Genomic DNA, 20,939 nt, shown 5'->3' with positions numbered 1-20,939 from the left:
TGCAGTTCAGAAACAGTTTGATATTAGGTATAAATCCCTATTTATACTCTTATACATTGTAGTTGGAAGAGTATTTAAAAAAAAAGATTTCAGAACAGCTTTGGCTGTGACCTGTTGTGAACAACCACTGGAAGGCTGTCCATGTCAACCATATACACAAGGGGTAATTAGACAAAAAATTAACATTTGCAATAGTTTCATTTCATATGGACTACATATAGGACCAATATAAAAACATTGACAAATGTATTGCTGCATTTTTGTGCTCATTCTGAAAAATTTCTACGAAAACTTTTGATATTTGGATGTATTTAACTGATTTTATATGCTCTTATACAAATAACATTTGTAAATACTGCACTAGCATGTGATCCCATGATGTAAAACTAACCATTATTTACAGATGTAGTCTGAGCGCTCTCACGCTGCCTTCTCCATAGATCTAAGCCCCCAGGGTAAGAGAACATAAGGGTCATAATGGGTCAGTAAGGAGCATATTTAAAAAGTTGTGTAAAAAAACAGGATTGAAATACACCAAACATTGTTTAATGTCTGTAAAATCGTAACTGTTTGTACAGCTATGCATTTATTCTCTACAGATAAATCCAGGATTAAAAAGTTTTAGCTTGAAAATAAGCAGTGGTGCTACACTTTTTGCACAGTATTTTATACTGCTCTTCACAGAAGAAATTCCATTTGTCCCTCTGACTTTAATGGTTTATACCAGGCTAGAGTGGTGTGCAATATTGGCATAAGTTTAGAAGCCTAATTCACAGATGCAGTGCAGCGTGTAAAATGCACATTTTGTCATGTTTTATACACACGATGCACCATTTTTCCCACGGTTCCAAAATCACTGGTGGAAACTGGTAAGCACTGATTTGCTCCCACTGCAATTGCACTCAGTGCATTAAAACAGATCCTAATGTAGGTTAGAATTTTTGTAGGGTGTACAGCATTATAACCTATACATGTGATTCTTTCAGCACAAGTCAGTTACACCTATTAACCCAATTTGAAAGTCCCGGCACATTTGGGTTGGCAGTAGCACCAGCTTCATAAGGGGCAAATGTGCATGATTCATCAGAACAAAATAAATGGATGCAATGGCACTAAGCACAACTGTACAGAAGAACCTTAAATGAATGGCATCAATACATGCAACATCTGCATTCATTGTAGTATCACAGTACTTGCAGCTATATTAATAAATGAGCTTGCAGGTGTTAGCCTTTATACATAAAGTAGTTAGCTCTATGTAAAGGATAAGATCCATAGTTGCAAAGCATAGCATTAAAGGACAACTAAAGCTTAACTAAAAAAAAGTAAGGTAGAAATGTTGTACAGCTCATTAGCAGTAAAGATCTGTGTCTCCAAAGATACCCCAGTATCTCCCCATCTTCTTTTCTGCTGATTCACTGCACATGCTCGGTGCTACTGTCAGTTACTGAACTTAGGGACCAACACACAATATACTGAATATATATCATGTCAATTTTCAAAATATAAGGCTGAATAGTGAATAGTAAATAATTCAGATTATTGGTACATGACAGCTCAAAAAACAGCACAAGTAGCATCATCATTTAATAATCATCTTACATGATAGACAAACCTATTTTTCTGCTGATTTGCTATGACCCCTAAGTTCAACTTCTCATTAGCTGTTCAGAGCCCACTGAGCATGTGCCTGTTGCAGATACTCTAAACAAAATCCAAAATGGGGAACCCCTGTGACAAATTTAAAGACCTGCATCATTAATACTGTAGAGTTGCTGAACCTTTCAGCTATTGCAATAAATTCAGTATATAAAATATGGCATTTCTAGCCATATTCATTATCAAGGTTTAATTCTCCTTTAAAAAAAACAAAAAACAATGAGAAGTAGTCCAGACACAATTATAACCAGGGAGGACCTTCTATTTGTGTGTGTCTCTTGCTCTGTATCTTACTTTGCACTCTTTGGGTGCACAGTTATATAAGATGAATCATTTGCACTTGGCAAATGAATACACAGCTGAAAATCTATGCAATCCCTATGTGTGTAACAGCTACTAACGAACAAAGCTACATATATAAAAAAAGCCCTAACAATGAAAATTGAGCAAATTATTTTATTTCTAACAATCTGCCCTTCAGTTGACTTCTCAATGGTTTTTTTTTATAAACCACAAAAAAATAAAAAGGGCTGCCTTGAATAAGACACAAAAGAGTTAAGCCATGTTTTATTATAATGATGAGGCGCCTGGATCCTTCTAACCCCACTGCTAAGCTATACCCCTAAAGCCTTCAGGCATCAGTCCATCTGGCCTTTATTAGGTAGGACTAAATCAGAATTCTTTAAGGGGGTCAAACATAATGTATGTACTAGAACAGTTTTTCATCAGTAGGTAAAAATATATTCTTTAGTCTCAAAAAACATACATGACAAAATAACGACTAAATTAGGTCACCACTGAGAAAACAATTTCATGAAGTACACTGAGAAATGTTTCAACAAAACAGCATTTTAAAGCATCAAAATTTAATGCAAGTTAAATGAGATTTTCCAATATTGTAAATGGCATAATCCTTAGTCTAAGCACTATTTCACTCCTGAGATTTCTATTTAGTATACGTGACAAAGTGAAAATGGAATCACAAAGTGGGTTGTCGGATTATCCACAGCTCATTTACTTACCAGAACTTGCCACTGTGAATGTGTGCATCACTCTGTACATATTTATGTCTATATACCAATATCCCACACATTGATTAAACTATAATTGGCACTAATATAACCATGCACCCAAACTGTACAGCATGCTTAAAAACTCATTTTCAGAAATATGATTTACTTTAAAATACAAATGGTTTATCAGTGTACATTCTAAACAAAACATGTTTCCCTTCCGCAAACTATTGAGCCATATTGCATGTCAGTAATGCATTACTGACTCACACTGGTAATAGGCCGATTATAGCCTGTGAAGTCACTCACAGCATGAGGGTGTTGTTTTCAGCCAGAAAAACTGTTAGGCTGAGGTTCTTACAAATAAATTGTTAAATATAGATACTGTAAATACAGTATATATATATATATATATATATATATATATATATATATGCTTTACATGCACCTTTTAATACATTTGTCTTGATTCAAAGAAATCCCTGTGTTGCTGGTCTGATTTACTATATTTTGGAATGATTTTACCTTGCACCCAGGGACTGACAAGCAGCGGGGTTCTGCCCTATCCAAAAAAAAAATATATATTTACAGGAGCATGCACAAAGTCATACCCCTTAGTGCTCATTTAACAAGAACTTGCGTGCTGGGGTATGCTGCACTCTGCACCTTGTACCTGCCATTTTCGGCCTCCATCCTTTCTTTCCTTAATTTACATGTTTGAATAATCTGCAAATAAGGGGACTGGTAGGCGGCAGGGGGAAACCAACGTATCTGCTCTATATATTTGGAGATAATGGAGAGACCTGCAGCAATGCTTAAAGAACAGCAGGCAGTGTGCAATGTGTAAAAAGGCAAATTGTAACGTTTTGCACTTTGCACCTTCTGCTAAATAAAGGTCGAGCAGGTCTGTCCTTGGGGTGTTTTTGTGATGGTTTAGAAGAGAGGAGGGAGTGCAATACAGAGAATCCATGATTAAAATAACTCTTTAGTTATTATTTAAAGATCCATGGCAGTTTACTTTATTTTTTTAAATGATACAGTTCCCTCTTAATCATACTATTTTCTTAATATTTTCTACACATTAGAATATGTTAATTCCAGATTAGAGCGAGAGAAAGATAGATAACAAAGACAAACTAATTAAATTTACATAAATTTCACTTCACTTGCACTGACAGATACAAGAGTACCCTTCCCTGCCTGCTGCTTGCCCTTATGTACCACTGATTTTGTATAGATTATTATTAATAATTGAATTTAACTGAATTAAAATATTTTTCAGTGTTGTATAACAAAATGGGACATGAACATAGGCATAGTTGCATGAAATTTCAGTTGTAAAATACAATCACTGTCACTTATAGGCATAGTGACATATTCTTTTTAAAACTGTTTATATATCTTTAGACTTACCTCAAACTTCCACCAGGACTTGAGCCTTTTCCTCTTGACTTATATGTAAGACCATACAGAAATAGAAGAGCACATATAATTTTGATGGATTTTTAAAATAGGACCTCACCAGATTATCACTTCCAGATATTGAGACTCTCTTGTGATATTACTGGTAGTGTGGCACATTTTCAGCCAGTCAATTTCTTATCTTGGGAAGAGCCTGGCACACAGTGGTGCCCCCCACTACTCGTGCAATAACATGCTTTAACATTTAAAGAAGATGACTGGGAAGGGGTAATTCTAGGTTATGGTCTGGGCTCCCCTGACCCTAGAGCTTCCCCACAAAGTGGGGTTTGCTTACTCTATATAACACTACTGCTGCAGAGGGATACTTTTAACCTGTGTTTAAGCAGGGTATGCCCAGGCCAGACCCAAGTACCCAGCATTACAAGGCAGCAATGCTATTCCCTGTGTTACTTAAAAAAACAGAAAAATCTAAGCTGGGCATCTGGAGTAGATGTTTATGCTGGCCATTCATTTGGTTGTACAATTTTTCTGATTTCAACTAGACTGCTCTATCATCTAGACATGCATGTTTGACAGTCTATCATGCAATCCAATTGGATTGCTGATAATCAGCTCAGCATGAAAATGTCATCTACTGATGCCTCATATTGGAGAGGCCATAGGGCACTGCAGATGAGGAAGTAAATAGCAGTCAGAGCTCCTTTTCACTTTCTGGATTTCTGAAAAATTGGATTTTCAACACAAATGAGCAAAATAATAGAATGTGATCATCTAATCGCATGCTTTACACTCCTAGAAAAAAACCAGTATTTCAGAAAAGATTGATAAAGGAATTTGAGTGCCACTCTAAATACACCGATCATTGATTACTGATTACTACATTTTTATCCATATTCGAAGTCTATTTCTAGGATGACTGTTCAGTAGGTAATGCTACTTACTTGCCCTAATAGTTCCTTGATCATGCCATCGTCTTTGAAAATGGTTTTGTACCTGGAAGATTATTTATAATGGGCCGTGAAAGGAGGTGGGACTTTGGCCACAGTTATTGTGCAAGTAATTATTATCTTTCTACTTTCTTTTTTTTTTTTTTTTGTAAAAGTTCATTCTATATTTGCTACTACACTTAGGGGCAGATTTATCAAGGGTTGAATTTCGAATTAAAAAAATTTGAATTAAAAAAGACCAACCGAAATGTATTAAAAAATCGAAGCTTTTTTTTTCAGGTGAATAGGCCGTAGTTCGAATTCAAATTGTACGAATCGAAGTTACAGCGCAATCGACCGATTCAACGTTTTTCTAAAAAAAACCTTTGATTTTTTCAAAGTCCACCAATTGACTCCAAATAGGTTCTAGGAGGTCCCCCATAGGCTAAAACAGCAATTCGGCAGGTTTATATGGCAAATGGTCAAAGTCGAATTTTTAAAGAGACAGTACATGATAAATTTCGATATTTGTTTTTTTTTTAAAATTTGAATCAAATTTGGACTATTCCCTAGTCGCAGTACACACAAAAAAAAATCTTTTTACTTCGAATTTTCACTTCGATCCTTGATAAATCTGCCCCTAAGTTATTGTCATAATTGTGTGTAGAGACCCTGAGCATAAGGGGTTTACTCAGGCAGTTTGCCCTATCTTTGGACACCTAAGTGGGCCTTTGATTTACCCAGGCAGCTATTGTCCTGTTTCCTTGTTTGCCCAGTAGGTGGAAATGTTTAAAAGGGAGAGCACAAATTTGCTTAGGACTCTCTTTTTGGATCCCACCTTGCAGGGAGTTGGATACAGGACTGGGTCTGAGCTGTTGCCGGCCCCTGGTTAGGGAATGTTTAGCTAGTGGTAGAAGTTTGTGTAATAGTCGCTCTAGGAACTAAAGTTAGTGGCAGTTCAGCTAGTGAACATAACATCAACAAGAAGAGTAGTTGGGGTTAGCACTCTTGCTGTGATCAAGCAGGGACATGAATGGGTGAGCTCAAGAGCAGGGGCAGTGCCAAGGAGTAAGATTCCCCCTAGGGATCCATTGGGCTGGGGCAAATCACAAAGACTAGCAGCACTACCCCCTAAGTGGGATCTACTTGCAACTTCCTAAAGTGTGATGGTTTTCCACTATCTATTTTGAATACATCTGAAGATATATACCAACTGAATGCTTTGATCAAGATTTACTGCCTTGTTCTGTTTGAAGAAGCAAATGACTTCATTTTAACCTTGTTAATCTGTGCACCAGGAGGAAAGCCAGATTCACCTGAAGGCAAAGTGCTTAAAGGGCCATTACACACTGCCTGGAGTTGCAGGGAATTATCCAAAGCCTAAGGGTATCTGGGTTCACTGTTAGCAAGTCACATATTAAAATCTATAGGTTAGAAGAGTGATATGAGTAAGAGGGGTTTAGCTTGTAGATGCTGGGAGGTACAGGAAGAGCCAAGTATTCAACCCATCCTAGTACCTAGACTGATGGTATTACCACTTGAGACTATTAAGTGCCCCATGCAGGCGGTCCCCAGGGAAGCAGGAAGCAAAGTTGGCTGAGCTTGGCCATTAAAGGCATGGATCTTTCGCTTCACTCACAACGAGGGATCTTCTACCTGCAAGATGCTGTTCAGAGTGCCTTATATATCCAGTAAGTTAACATCTAACGGAGTCCCAGTAAGTAAGACTCCATTGTGAGGATATTCATGCATATAATATTGCACAACAATGGACAATTGCATTGTGCTCATTAGGCAGGAATAGGCAACTTAAAACGACTCAATTAAGCACTCCAGGGAGCCCCGGATTTTTATTTTACCCTGGAGTTCTGCATTAAAGTGGTGGCTCACCTTTTACCATGTTAAAGAATGCAGCTTTGCAAATGGCTTTCGTTATTTATAGTTGAACAAGACTGATGTAAAGCCTTGAGCAGACATGGCCAAACTGTGGCTCATCAGTTGCTACTGAACAACAACTCAAAACATCCCCCACAAACCTTCATTAGTGAACGATGGAATAAAAAAATACAGTTGCTGCTGAAGCACCATAAGTGTGCATTCTCTGCCCTTAAAATTTTATAAAAGGCATTCAGGGTCAATACTGGGCAGAAACCCATGGAAACCATTCAAATTGTTGTATTCATTGATTTACCTGCAGCTGTCTTAAAAAGGGTAATCATGATTGGTTGCAATTTTTCCATGGGCACATGTACCCAGTGTTTAAAGATCAGCCTCTTGATCATGATTTTTTATACAACCAAAGAGGACTGCAGATTGGGTACTATAAAATAATTAATGAGGGGACATATTTGCCAGGTTAATACATGATGATGATTTGATTGATTTGATGTAAAATGTCAAATCAAATGCATCTTGCATGTAACATAAAACTGGGATTAGAAATCATTCTCAGCTCAGTTTGTTGAACTACAACTCTCAGAGTGCTGAAGCATCAATCAGCTGTTGCTGTGATGCCAGGACTTGCAGTTCAGCATTAACATACACGGTAACATACTTATCTCTCCACCCTAACTGGCATGTTTATTAAAAGGTGAAATGGTGCTCACCATTGTCTGCCAGAGACAAATTCTGCCACTCTCTTTTTACTTGTATTCGATTTTAGAGGCATATATGTCAAAGAGTAAACTCTTTACTTTCATCCTGTAATAAATATGTCCCTTAAAAATTTAATGAATAGAGAGCAGTTATATTTCAGTTTGGTAAAGTGTGGGGTACTCTCTTTGCTTTGCATTTACATATACATTTTTATTATATTTTAGTCTTTACATATATTTTCTTTGCAGATCAGAGACACATTCCTCTTGTTAAAACAGCTGTATAAACCCAAGTCAGTCCTGGTTATGTATAAAATCCACCTGTCTTTCCAAGCTACTCCTCCCCCATCAGAATTATGCAGAAAAAGATATATATCGCTAGTCAGACACACTAACTGGGCTGTAAGCATAATGATGTGAGGGAGGAATGGGGAGGTCTCGGCTTTGCTGCGATTCTTATGTCCCATGTGTAGTCGACAGTGTGGATTAAGCTACTCTCAGATCATCATAGGCTGATCGCCTTCTCTTCAGGCTTCAACAGGAGAATGTCAGTGCTAAAGGTAAGAACCTGCTTCATGCACTTTTGGGCTGCTTGGATGATTCTTCTCTTTTATATTGATGTGTCCTAAGCTTTCAAGGATAGAAGAGAGACTTCATCAAGAGCTGTCACATCTTACATTCTTCCAGTGTTAGCCATAATGCACGTAATGATAACATTCTGCAAGCAAAAAGCAATGTCAAGAATTCATTGTCAAATCAGATGCTGTCAGTTGAAAAATCCTCCCGAACCATCCTGACAGGTCAGGTCTTGGGAAGTCAGACGGGAGCAATTTTCTGCTCATTTCTTAATATCCCTAAGTATTTAAGAAACTTAAATTCAAATATGAAGTGAGAGAGATTATCTGAAAGATATCTCAGCTTCCAATTACTTTCAATTTCAATATTTTACATTTTGTCACATTGTAATGGGTGCTTTTATAAAGATCTAAAAGTTTATTGTTGTAGTATTTAAAAATCTATATGTAATCACAAGAATGTGCTGTTTCTATGCCTGATAAGCTGCTGACTGACATAAGACACAGACAAAGCATTTCACCTAATATAGTGAATCTGATCAATACATTCATTTTTTCAACAGTGCTCATTTGTAACCCTGGAATTGCTGTACCTCATCCCATGACCCATTCATAATTACTTGCCCATCCATTTTCTATATACTGTAAGCCATGTCTGTTTCCTGCCAACTATCAGATTGTTCTGATTATCACATAATGACATTACAAGTTCACATGCCTGGAATTTGAGAGCTACTACAGCTCTTACTGTATGTGATGCTGTGTTAGTATAATAGAGCTCTTCTTATGAGAACGGGTCACTAGTATATTTAACTGTCATGTGCAAGAGAAATTCATTTTTAAAGAAACTGCTTGCAGTAAATTGTTAAATGAAAACCAGTGAAATTTAAGGGGGATGTAAACCCATGAAAGAAATTCATTTTAGGCAAGTTTCAGTTGTATTTTTTAGCTGTGTTTTTCTGTCCCTTTCTGGACTGATGATTCTATCTCCCTAAACAATATAGCAGAAGGCAGCCTTGTATGCTTCTTTACAGGTCTGTTAAGCAGCTGACTTCTGCTACATTGTTTAAAAATTAGAACCACAGTGGCAGTGAATAGAAAGGGTCAGACAGATACTGCAGTCATATTTTCAAGTCACTTTAGAACTATAGAACCATTACAATTTTGGAAAGTTGCTTAGAATTATTACAACTGTTTTCATTAGGCAACATTTTTTTTTAGGGGGGGGGCTGGTTTACATCCTCTTTAAATGTAAACATTTTCTTTTTTTGAGAGCAATATTAAAAGGGAAGGGAAATTGTTTGCATTTTATTGCCTTATTGTGCAAGTTGTGTACAGTACGTGAGCATTTATAATGCGTTGTATATGACTAAAGGCTGAATTGAAGAGTTATATAGCATTTTCTGCTATATATATATATATATATATATATATATATATATATTCCAAGGGAAGGGAAATTTTTGCATTTTATTGCCTTATTGTGCAAGTTGTGTACAGTACGTGAGCATTTATAATGCGTCGTATATGACTAAAGGCTGAATTGAAGAGTTATATGGCATTTTCTGCTTTTTTGAATGTTGTCTCTTTAACAATTTTCTCTGGAATGCTTAAAAGGGAAAAGCTTTAAGAGATTTTAATCTACAAAAGCAGAAGGAAGTACAATATTTTAAGATATTAAAGAAGAAGGAAAGTCGTATCCCACTTAGGGTGCCAAATGTTAGGCACCCCCAAGTGATTGTACAGTACTTTATATACATACCTGAAACCCTGGGCCGGTGCTCCTATCAGCAGAAAACTGCACCAGTCCGGGGTTATTCTGCCTGTTTCCACCCCAGAAAGGTATGTGGTTGATGGGGTCATCAACCCTGACAACCACAAACTCAAGGACTGTGCAGGTTCTGTTTTCTTGTATTTTTATTGATTATGTTTCTGAATCTTGCCTTGTTACCTTTCCTTGCTCTTATCCTCTCTTGCTTTAAACCTTGTCTTGCCTGTTCCTACTCCGGTTCCAGTCCTGTTATGACCTTTATCTTGCCTTGCTTTAACCTTTCCTTGATCTTGCCCTGCCTTGTCTTCCTCACTATTCTGAATCTTGCTCTGCTCCTCCCTCCAATCCTGACCTTCTTTTGACCTTTCTTTGCACCTTCACCTTTCTTTCCTTTTCCTGTCTGAATCTCATCTACCAAGCCTGACTCTTATCTTTACCTTTCCTGCTATCCAGTCTTCTTGCTATACAGTCCTCCTGCTATCCGGTCCCAAGTCTGATCTGATCTACGCCTGCACTGTCCTGTCCTATCCTTCCAGTCTGCTCCCGATCTATGCCTGCACTGTCCTGTCCTATCCTTCCAGTCTGCTCCCGATATACGCCTGCACTGTCCTGTCCTATCCTTCCAGTCTGCTGCCGATCTACGCCCGCACCGTCCTGTCCTATCCTTCCAGTCTGCTCACGATCTACGCCTGCACTGTCCTGTCCTATCCTTCCAGTCTGCTCCTGTTCTGACATATCGCCCACTTCATCCGGTCCAGTTCAGCCTGAAAGACTCACCCTTTTCTCATCTGCTTCCACAGCACCCCCTATGTTATCCCTTACATGTAGGCTCTCAGTACACATAGGGCTTACCAAATAGCCAATCACAGCCCTTGTTTGTCATCCCCTGGAACTTTTTGCATGTTTTATTGCTGTCCTTCTCACTGCTCCTGCCTCTAAAGTATCTGCACCAGACCAGCTGAGTGTGAATCGCTCTCTCCTCCCTATTTGGACCTCCCCTTACCTCCCCTCCCTTCTCTTCCCTCCCATCCCTTCCATTTCCTCCCACTCCCTTCCAATTACCCCTCATTCTTCTTACCTTTACCTTACAATCTTTTTGGCAACAGAGTCACTTCTGAGAGTCGCTGCTGTGCCTCACACACATTCTGGCTGTGTGACATCACTTCTGGTTAGCGATGCACCGAATCCAGGATTTGGTTCGGGATTCGGCCAGGATTCGGACTTTTTCAGCAGGATTCGGCCGAATCCTTCTGCCTGGCCGAACCGAATCCAAATCCTAATTTGCATATACAAATTTGGGATGGGGAGGGAAATCGCGTGAGTTTTCGTCAGAAAATAAGGAAGTACATTTTTCCCCGTCCCACCCCTAATTTGCATATGCAAATTAGGTTTCGGATTTGGTTCGGTATTCGGACAAATCTTTCACAAAGGATTCGGGGGTTCGGCCAAATCCAAAATAGTGGATTCGGTGCATCCCTACTTCTGGGTACATCACGTCACGAGAGGCAAGAAGTATATGGAAGCGGTGGCAGGCTCAGTGGGCAGCAATTTAATGTCCCCAGCACTAGAGGGGCCCATCAGGACTTTGGGGTCCCCAGCATTACAGGGTCTGCAGGGGCCTTATTTACACCACTGGTTGGTATTCTGTTGTGCAAGTATAGGTGAGGGAATGCTTTCGATCTATCCATTTCTACATTATCTTACTATAACGTTTTGAGTTAGTGGAGTGCTCACTGGCCATTTCTACAGTGATTATACTGGCACGTCTGGGGTTAATATGCAGATGATACATTATTTATTATTATAATACTGGCATATCTCAAATTAAAATGCAGATTATTAATGTTTCATAGTAATTATACTGTCTTGTCTGGGGTTAATATGCAGATTATTCACTTTCTCTAGAAATTATATTATCATATCTTGGGTTAATGTGCACTTTATCTGTGTTCTGTACAAATTCTACTGGCATTTCTGGGGTAAAAATTTAGTTATCTACTTTAAATAGTTAATTATACTGATCTGGGGTTAATATGATCATTCTTAATTTCTGTAGTAATTATACTGGCATGTCTGGGTTATGTTTATTCAGGCCTCTCCTATTCATATTCCAGTCTCTTATTCAAATCTATGGATGGTTGCTAGGGTAGTTTGAACCCTAGCAACCAGACTGCTAAAATTGCAAACTGGAGAGCTGCTGAATAAAAAGCAAAATATCTCGAAAACCACAAATTAAAAAAAATCATACTAAAAAGTTTATTTAAAGGTGAATAACTCCATTAAAAAGAATTCCAGTCTTCTTATCTTTCCTTTCCTCTCAATTAATAAAATTGGCATCAAGCATTCATTTTATTGACCAGGGGGAAAAAAGAATAAAAAAAAGTCAGATCACCATCAAGCCTATACTTAAACCAGCATCCTCTGACTTGTTATTGTGCTTTAGTCCATTGATCTACCACTGAGACACAAAGGGATTTTCTCATGTAATTGTCTCAGAGAGGGTTCTAACTATGACCTAATGGTCTATCTAGCAAGTAACAATTCCCTGCCCCTAAAGAAAAAAAAAATTCAAGATGGTTGTGATACCACTATGGAATGCTCAGCCCTCTTGGATTTGTTGAACCAGACAGAGGGAGACAGAGACAAGAAACATGGATGCAGCAGGATAGACAAACTCTGGTGTTGGTATTCTGCTTGTGCAAATTTACAGTAGGTGAGGGAAAGCTTTCAATCTATCCATTTGCTATCCATTCATTTTACTGGAATGTCTAGAGTTAATAGTGTGCTCATTGGTCTTTCTACATTCATTTTACTGGCTGGCCTAGGGTTAATATGCTTCTTATCCATTTTCTGTAGTAATTATACCAGCATGTGTGGGGTATGTTTTAGTAACATGGGTGCGGCATTTGAGTATGTTTACAAAGTGCAACTGCATGCTGCAATTTTTTTTCGTGGTTGAAACTAAACAGCCCCTAGAAGTTGTGAGCCAATAAATAGTTTTCCTACAAACTTGGCACCTAGTTATTATATACAGGCTTAGTATTAGGAAAACAGGATGTTTTTGCTTGATGACTGCCCCCCCCCCCACACACACACAAAATTTTTCTGCTTATGCCCATTGCAGAGTCCTGCCATTGATTGCATGGCAGCATGTCGCCCAGCAGCTTTATGCGCAAACGCTCGCTCTCTCGGGGGTACTGTGGCCAGACGCTAGGACCCTGCTGCTGGCCCGCGGCATAGGGGCTCTGTGCGCAAAATAAGAAATCCAATCATGGGCCCCCCAAGAACTCCCAAAATTGCTTCATTCATTTTTTTTATGAAGGAGGCTGCTGATTGTAGTCAAGCAACAGAACCAGTGCCCTAGACACAATTCCGTGGGGAGGGTTTGCAAGACCAGATTCTTTATTAACATTGGCTCAGCTTAGCTGTTAACTTAAATTCAAATAAATTGCAAATGAAGCTAAAATGTGGTTCACAATGATTTTGATTTTGCTGCAGTTACATTGCAGCTGCACAGCTGTTAATCTGAAGTAGCATGTTTTGCATTTATTGATTTACCTGTTATAAAATGACTATTGGACAATTAGAACCTATTTATCATACTGCATAAAACATTTTAGGGACATGCATCAGTACCCCCTCTCACACTCTCCTGACTCTTTCCCTTTTGCCTTCCTATCTAATGTGCTACGCAAATAGTTAAGATGCTATAGAGCAGGGGTGCCTAGACTTTGTCACCTTGCGGTCTACTCTTGCCACCTGACGCCACCATGACATCTACCTTAAGAACTCATTGCAGGATGGCACAAATTCCATGTATAAATACACCCAATACCCCAATTCACCAAAAAACATTGAAATCTATGTACGACTTTTACGTGCAAAAACTTTTTTTTTTTACCAGCAATAATTTTTTCAGTTTGCCCGTGATCGACGTCTTGGGCAACCCTGCTATAGAGCATGATTCCTAAATGTGTGCAAAGGCCAAATGAATCATAGCAATTTACTAAATTTTATCCACCTTGCACCTAATGAAGAAATTCAGTGCAATAGAGACACTGGTTTACTGGGCTAGTATAGATGACTGCAAGTAGGCATTTTAATCGGTTAAGTATTGCTTTAGCTTCTGGTGATTGTAAATTAGTTCTAATGTGTTATTCATGATTAATTAACACTGAATCTCACTAAAATGAATTTGCCATATTTACGGCTTTTCCTCACGAGTGTTTTCCTTACGTTCCGGTTAAGGGGCAAATTCACTATGTACCGAAGCGCCTAACGCTAGCGTCAATTTGCTAGCGTTGGGCATTTTCGTTACTTCGCAAATTCACTAACGGACGCCGGCGTAACTTTGCTACCGTAACTTCGCACCCTTACGCCTGGCGAATTTGCGCAATGGACGTAACTACGCAAATTCACTAACGCGCACATTGTTCTGAACGCTACCTTTTATGCTAGACTTCCTTCGCCACCTCAGACCAGGCGAAGCGCAATAGAGTAGATAGGGATTTCTTCAAAAAAAGTTAAAATTGCAATGCAATGCAATGCAATGTTTGCAAATTCCTCCTAAGACCTATCTGCACCACCACCCATTCTCTACCTTTTGGTGGCCCACTGGCATACCACCCAACTGTCCTGTTTTTCTCGGGACAGTCCTGATTTTGACAGCTCAACCCGCAGTCCCGGGTTGGTACTGAAATGTCCGACTTTCTCTTTTATCTCCTGCATTGAACAGCCAGAAAAAGATACAAAGTTTCCAACACTTAGGGGCAGATTTATCAAGGATCGAATTTCGAAGTGAAAAAAACGTCGAAATTCGACCAACGAATAGGGTAGTCCTACATTCGAAGTCAAAGGATTTTTAAGATAGTATGATTGTACTTTCGAATCGTACGATAGTACAATTTAATCGTACGATCGTACGATTTTACAAAAAAATCCTTTGACTTCTCAAAACTTAGCCAAATACTGGCTATAGGTTCTAGGAGGTCCCCATAGGCTAACATAGCAATTCGGCAGGTTTAAGGTGGCGAAGTGTCGAGGTCGAAGTTTTTTAAAGAGATGGTACTTCGTTTTTCGAATGGTTGAATATTCGAAGTATTTTCAATTCAAATCAAAATCGAATTTGGCCTATTCGATGGTCAAAGTACCCAAAAATTACTTCGAAATTCAAAGTTTTTTAATGCGAAAATTCACTTTGACCTTTGATAAATCTGCCCCTTAATTGTCTTTTGGCAGAGAGCCCAGAATATGTGGCAGGTGGGTGCACTTAGAAACTTTTGGAACAATTTAAGATAAGCAAAGAAACAATTGTAAAAATTTAAGATAAACAGGTCTTACAGCTTAACAGGCAATTCCCCATTCATTAGCAAGACTATAATAACACATAAAAACCACAGAAATGTGTTCAAACTTTTATAACCTGCCAAATTTTGTAAAATTAACACGTCTTATTCACAAAAATAAGTAATGTATAAAAATATCAAGTCATTTTTATTTGAGTGCCTATAAATTATTTATACTGTAAAGTTCATTATTTTACAGATGCTATGTTAAATAGCTTTAATATAAATTCTTGCCAAAGTATGCATGTATCTTAATAATAGTTACTGTGAATTGTAGTGAATTTATGGCACCCTCTACTGGACTTTATTCTAAATCGTTAGCATTAATAGGATGCATACCTATGGTTGAGTGAGGCATGGAGACAACAGCAACTGTAAAGCAGCTCTGATGGTATTTAAAGAAGTGAGAAAAATAAAACAGAGAAATGGAAGATATTGTCGAAATAATTGCATTTTTAATTAGTTATTATTATTAGTTTAACAAGGGGGAAAGTCTAACCATCAAAGGCAAAATAGATTACTTTGTAAAAGGACTTAAACTATGTATAATGTATAACCATTGGGCAAATTTGCACCTGAGCAGTAACACACAGCAACCAATCAGTGACTAGCTTTTTACTAACCATCAGTGACTAGCAGGTTGAACACTGAAAGCAATAATCTGAATGGTCACCATGGGTTACTGACCAGGTACAAATTTGCCCAGTGTTTATAAATGAGACCCATTGATCTTCTCCTTAATTATGCATTCTTATGTGAGAACTGTAATACAGATTTGTCTAAATAACCAACACTGCCCAAGAGGCAATTCTTTGCAGTATGCATTTCACTACCATTAAATGGACATTATGCATGCTTTAGACGGTATACACCAAATTATTCATGTTGTCTGCTTTGGGTTGAAGATTATGATTTTGGTAAAATGTTTGTACACTATTTGAACAATACATCAGTCTTCAGTTTTTTTGTCTACTTGGAATTTATGGATTTTATACAGTTATATAAATATATAAAATCACTATCATTGCTTTGAGCTGGAAAGATGTACATTATTAAATATGTTAAATGTCCATTTGTCCATTTAAAAGCTTTAACAAAGCTTTTTTTTTATCACAGTGTACCAATTAAAAATGGCTCAAATGCCTACATTGAAGTAAGCGATTCAAGATAGCATCTGTGTTCACAGTGCTCTGAATGCTTCATTAAAGAGATAGCTACAATCACAACATACCTGAAATCTGGATAGTATACAGGTATTTGTTCTGATTGCTAAATGAGTCATATTAACTATGCACTTATGACGGTAGCATATGCTACTGCTTTTAACCATGATTTTTCTTACTCCCTTACATATTACATCTAACTCTGTTACATTGAATTATAAAATAGGCTAGCTTGACTTTTAATGCATTTGTGTAGACTGCTACCATCCATTTTTATTTATTTGTATTATACAATTTTTGTATCTGGTTTGGTCTGTTTCACCTGAGAATGCTGTGGGCAAAGTGCAGTTCTAGTGAGACAGTTGGCTATTTAGGTAGTGAGTGAGTATGCATGTGTGCTGAGCTGGACAAATGCCACTGAGGTGGAGCAGACACAGAAGGAATTCACAATAAAAATCTGGTGGCATTGTCATGATTGTAATTGACATACTGTAGACGGAAGCCCTTTACTGTGTGGTTAGAACTTCTATTGTCAGCTACAATATAAGATCCACTCTCTGTCACGGTAAAAGACAGAAAGGACATCTTCAATGTCGTGACACTGCCACCTATTCGAGCAAAAAAGTCAATTAACATTAAAAATGAATCTCCAATTCCAATTAGATATTTGAAATTGTATTTTCATCACAATAAAAGTGAGAATAATGCCAGGATTTGGTACACTTACAATGGGGCACTTTAAAATGATTTGTTTAAAGACAATAATGGACAATCTGTACTGATCTGACAATTAAGTTGTTATTGAATATGTAGAGTCCATTCTAGTGTCATACAGGTAAATAATACAGCTAAATGGGCAGATAACCTACATAGCAAGAAAAACACAGAACCAAAAAAACGGGATTTCCCATGCTGTGGAACTAAAGGAAAATCTGAAAGTCATTTTCATCAGAAACCCTCAAGGTTAACTCATGTTACCAAAAAGTGTTGTTTACACTGATAAAAAAAGCATTTTCAATCAAAAGTGAAAGGCCAGTAAACAACGGAGATGTGTCCCTGAGAATGAGACTACCTTTGCATATTGGAGAATACAGCATGAAATCCCTACTGCAGATGGCATATGACAGGTGGAAGAGAAAGGTGGAATATACTGTATGTTAAAGAACCAAAGAAGTGAACGTTGGCAGACTTGAATGGTTCCAGAAGAGAGACAATATGAAAATGTAAACTGGGATATGAGAAGATGTTAAGCTAGATCCTGAGATCTTAATTAAAATGAAAATGAATCAAAGCAATAATAAGTATTTTAGGACCAAAACTTCCAAAAAGTAGCTTGCTAAAAGTAGAATAATGTCATACTAAAAAGAGAGTAAAGTCAGTGTTGGGTGTAGGGCAAACCAAAAAACCTAAGTCTACGTTTACAAATTCAAATTCATTCTGTCCCAGAGAAATGCATATACAGTATTTGTTCTCGTCTTTTTAAACTATAAATACTTTAAAATACGGTAATCGGTGGTCATTTATATTAGGTTCAGCTATTTCCAAACTCTGAATGTATTCTGATTTGTCAATTTAAATTGACAGATATACAATATATGCACAATAGCAGTGCTCTGAGGTTATTTGTACTTGCCATAGGGAAAATATACAAGGAGAATATATCTGTTCTGAACACTAGCTCAAGCAGTATCTGCTCATGAATCAGATTTTAGTTTTTAAAAGTACAGTTCTTACTGCTAAAGTGTTCTATGTCATGTAGTATTTTATCATCAGTTCTCTGAATGATCAGTTTTATCGTTTCTTCACATTTATTTCGTATTTATACAAATGTGTTTTGAAGCTCACTATTTTACCTTAATACTTATCACAGTTTGCCTCTGTTATGGAACAAAAAAAAAAAAGCAGAACACAAAAAACACAGTTCACATATTAAGCAATTAGGTTAAAATTATGGTTTGAGCAATTTAGACATCTCTTTAGGCTTTTAAAGAGGGAATTTAAAATTTGCAAACCTTCATTATGTGCAGAGATGTAGCATAATGATGGGCAATAAAATAGAGCCAGATCTTTGTTGGAGGTTTTTAATCTTTGAATTTGTGTTTCTTAAGAGCCCCAAATTTTGGTTGTGACTGCTAAACTAGATACTTTAACTATATACACTATAGTGTATTTTATTACATAACTCAAAATCTTTAATTTCAGTAACTTTGTATTTGTCATGTGCTAAAAAGACATCCAACAATCTAATATCAAAGTATCTAATGTATCTGCCAGTACAACTGTTGTGAAGAAAAATAGACTGGTGAGCTGTTGAAGACAGGGTCCAAGGTTATGTGCACCAAAAATAGTAGTTAAATTGCTCCTGGATGAGATTCCTGAATAATGGATATGTAGCAACATGAAATAACCTATCAAACAAGTACCTTGGTTATGTAGGGTTATTGCAAAGCAGTTATTTGTCTCTTCCAGTATGAGAGAATGCCCCTGAGACATGGAAATGTTTTGTCTCTGCTACAACGTGTTCAAACAAAAGGCTTATTCTACGATTCAAAGTGCAAAATTGGATGAAATGGAATTCACACCTATACATGCTACTTGCAACTTGCACACAGCACCAATGCACTGGTTCTGCCTGCTTTGAGGAACTAAGTACAAAATATAGGCACATAAACTCCCATGAACTCAAAATTCGACCAATCAAAATGTATTAATAAGATTAATTTTTTAAAACTTGCATGAAAAGAGTTGACCCGAAAACTCAAATTGAATTCGATTCAAATTTGAAAACTCGATTCAAGTTTTTTTCGGAGAATGATAGGAAGGCTGCAAACAACTCAAAATTGATCCCAGGACCTCTCCTGTTGACTTAAACAGAAATTCGTCGAAAAAAAAAACCCTTGAAAATTAACATTTTCCATTCAACCCTTGATAAATCTGCCCTTTAGTGTAAGTCTCTTTAAAGGGCATGTAAAGTCTAAAATAGAATGAGGCTAGAAATGCTGTATTTTGTATACTAAATAAAAACATGAACTTACTGCACCACAAGCCTAATCAAACAAATAATTTATGCTTTTAAATTTGTCTACAGGGGGTCACAATCTTATAACTTTGTTAAACATCTTTGCAAGACTAAGACTGTGCACATGCTCAGTGTGGTCTGGGCTGCTTAGGGATTGTCATTAACAAAGCTGCTTGAGTTCTGCATGGCTGGTAAGTAAGGCAGGGCTCCCCCTGCTGTTCATAAGTATGATTGTTTCCCTGCTCAGCAGTTAGGGGCCATCTGACAATTCCTATCCACAGCAGTAAATGAAGGGAGAATTTCACTACATACAGTCAGGTTTCTTATAAAAATGGTACACATTTTTTTATTAAAGTATATTGGAGATAGGTTTCTTTTTCATTAAAGAAAGTAAAAATGGGATTTTATTTTTTTGGCTTTACATGCCCTTTAAGGGACATAATTTTGCAGTCCAGTACTTGCTCCTATCTTAAAATAACACTAGTATAATTGCTATTTTTTATTGTTATTTGGGTTGACTATAAAGTAGCTATTTTAGTAGAGTAGAGTAGAATAAAGGTAGAGTACTTAATTAAAACACAATAGAAAGCAATTAAGACTTTCCATAAAAAGAAGTTCATTGTGATTCTAAGCCACTCCCTAATTTGACAAAACTTAAAACAACATGATCCGCATGCGGCCCAGGATTGATATGAATACGGCCCAGCTTGAAGGAGAGAGAAATCCAGACACATTAACCATCTCAGTCTGTCATCTTTTTAGGAACAGGCTTACTATGCCAGGTAGTAACAATGTGGTGACCTATGGAGTAGGGAGGATGGGGGTCTCTGCCCTTTGCCCAGTTAGTAATAATAATATAATAATAAGTCTGTTTAATATCCAGGTGTTACATATTCCAATGTATAGCTCCATCTCGTTATCCAACTGGTATTGTAGTTCTTTTCTGTACATTTTCTTAAGTCTGTGTAGAGTGTAAGGAGGCAATAAACCTTTAAAACAGCATCAAATATACTTCCATGTTAGACATTTCTAACTCAACCCATTCTAGTCTAGTGGGTGTTCATTGAAATGAAATGTACTCAACAGGCAGAGGAGTAATAACTAGTAGGGGTGGTTTGGGCTGGATTAAAGGGGACCTGTCACCCTAAGAAATAATTTCAAATTATTTTCTATCATGTTGGTTGAGCAAAATAATTTTACTTACACTGTATTTATCATCTAAATTGTGTTTCCTTCTGTTTTGGAATTATACAATCACAGCAAGCAGGCAGCTGCCATTTTGTGGACACGGTTATTAAGGGAAATTGTGTATCACTCCAAATCTTGTGTATGCACCAGAATGGGGGCCTAATGTCCATGTGCAGTGCCCTACACAAATATAGGGCCTGAGGAGGGAAGGGGGAATGTGAGGAGAGCAATCACATCTAGGAAGTGCTAAATGGAAAGTAAAAG

The 20,939-nt window shown here is 37.5% G+C and overlaps 1 protein-coding gene across 1 annotated transcript in view; it reads left to right on the top strand.

Moving 5' to 3' along the window:
• The first annotated feature begins 8,044 nt into the window (after nucleotides 1-8,044).
• Nucleotides 8,045-20,939, top strand: part of XB5957215.S (melanopsin-B-like S homeolog) — a 46,238-nt gene continuing 33,343 nt past the window's right edge. The window contains exon 1 of the mRNA XM_041579677.1: nucleotides 8,045-8,174. The gene's annotated coding sequence lies outside the window, so the exon portion shown is untranslated. The remainder of the gene's footprint in view (nucleotides 8,175-20,939) is intronic.

The sequence above is a fragment of the Xenopus laevis genome, chromosome 1S (genome assembly GCF_017654675.1).
Source record: "Xenopus laevis strain J_2021 chromosome 1S, Xenopus_laevis_v10.1, whole genome shotgun sequence".
Classification (NCBI taxonomy): Eukaryota; Metazoa; Chordata; class Amphibia; order Anura; family Pipidae; genus Xenopus; species Xenopus laevis.
Note: the sequence above shows the minus strand (reverse complement) of the source record. Positions and strands in the feature narration are given on the sequence as shown.